This window comes from Arachis ipaensis, chromosome B07 (genome assembly GCF_000816755.2).
Source record: "Arachis ipaensis cultivar K30076 chromosome B07, Araip1.1, whole genome shotgun sequence".
NCBI classification, from domain to species: domain Eukaryota; kingdom Viridiplantae; phylum Streptophyta; class Magnoliopsida; order Fabales; family Fabaceae; genus Arachis; species Arachis ipaensis.
The window spans coordinates 119,465,285-119,467,535 of record NC_029791.2 but is presented as its reverse complement, the minus strand read 5'-3'; positions in this window follow the sequence as shown (position 1 = coordinate 119,467,535).

The following is a 2,251-nucleotide window of genomic DNA, read 5'->3' as shown; positions in this document are numbered from 1 at the left end:
GTTTACTCTCTTTTTTTTTTTTAAATTATGTACACCAAAATTGAACTTTGCCTACTAGTGTCAATTATGTTATGTTTAATCCAAAAATATTTAGATAATCGATCCTTAAATTTGTATAAAAGGATGAAAGTTATGTTGGATAGATACAAGTCAACGAAAAACTTTGTACTTGGTATTGAATAATATTCGTGTAGATTATATATTTATATAAAACAATAATTTGTGATGTGATTGCTGTTGTATTATTAATTAATCCAAACTGAAATCAATATTAATTTTAATAATGCACGTTTCTGCAGATTTTCAAAGTATATACATATACATTAATTAGCTAATCCGAATATAAATAGTTTATATAATGGGAAGAGTTCTGAGCGGGGAAGCATGTCTGGCCTTTGCATTCAATGTGCATCATATTATCACACTTCAACATTTCCCGGGTGTCATTGTCCCTCCATTATTAATGTGTCCATTATTTGGGTATAAAACTCTTAATCTAGAACAAAAATTATTGCTCGTATGTATTTTAATTCACAATGATTATATTATATAGTATAGTGTAGATTAAAATTTATAATTGTGTAATCATCAAGCTTTGGTATTAGTAACCCACAGATTTTCTTCTAACGGATAAGTCAATCACTTGTTCATTATTTTCATTTCATTTTGTCACACAATTTAAGGCATTTAGCCATTGTTTGGTAATTAATTTAGATTAATCTAGTAGTCAGTTTATTCATTTGTCTAAATAAATATCAAATATTTAAATAGAAAAGTATAAGTAGATAATAAAAATATTAAAACAATATGAATAATAAATATATCGAATGTTCAATTCACTAGGTGTGCAGATGGTTATCCTAATATTAAAATTTAGGTGGATAATTTGGAGGTATAGTATATTTTTACTTTATTAAATCAATTTTAAAATTCATTATTCACATTATTCATAAAAGCCATTGTATATCTAATAAAGTCCTATTTAAATGAGTTGCTGCATGCACAAGGCGAAATTTGAACCCCCGACACTTGCTTAAGCGGACGAGTGAGCTGACCACTCGACCAACCCAAGTTAGTTTTTTTCGCTCTTAGCTTGGTTAATTATTTTTTCTTCTTTGGCCAAGTATTAATAAAATGTCCATCTGTCATGGTATGATTGCTCTAAGAATGTTCACTTATGAGAGGATTTTGTGCTGTAAAATAGAACAAACTTGTAGAAGAAACCAGTTTTTTTTCTTTACTTTGCTTGTGATCTAATCAAAACTAATTATCATCGCAATAATAATGTGAACAGGACCTTAAGTTTTACATAAAGATAAATCAATAATGAATTGGCCCAGTTGTGTAGTTTGGATCCTGAACATAATAAGTACATTTTTTCCCTCTTAGTTATAATGGAATCATAAATTTTTTTCTTAGATAATAATTTTTTTGCTTAACAGTATTATTATTATTAGGTGAATTCTATCCGATCATCTTTAAAATAAGAGATAATATTCAATTTGATTCCTGAACTTGCATGCAAACCTCAATTTAGTCCCTAAAGTTTCAATTGCCTTTATTTAGTCTCCAAACTTTGTGAATATAACTCATGTGAGTCATTGAAACAATTTTCAACGTATAAATGTTAACGGAACACTGTCGTGAACAGCCAAATGCCACACTAAACTTTGTAAAATGATGTCGTTTTAGTTTTGGCACTCAAATAACCCAAAAACAACATCGTAAAAGGTGTTTATTAATATTTTACCTAACAAAATAAGTGATACGATAGCGTTTTTGAACTATTTAAATGCCAAAACCAAAACTACATTATTTTACAAGTTTTAAAGTGACATCTAATAGTCTATAACAGCGATCCATTAACGTTTTTATACTAAAAATCATGTTAAGGACTAATATAAGGCACATTTATAAACTTTGGGAACTAAATAGAAGCAATTGAAATCTCAGGGACTAAATTAAGACTCACGTGTAAATTTAGGGACCAAATTGAGTATTATCTCTTAAAATAAAAAATAAGTTATTCCTTATAATATGTTCAATAATTATTATATGAAATTAGTTAGCTTATCATAATTAACCCTAAAATTCAATAACCTGACCAATTAACTAGATAGTTAGATTAAATGTTAATAATCATCATTTTGGTTAATATTCATGAAATTATACGTTCAACTTTTTCTTTTCCCTTTAGATAGTTAGGTTTAATATTTGATGTTAACTGGTATATCGAAAAATTTATTATGAC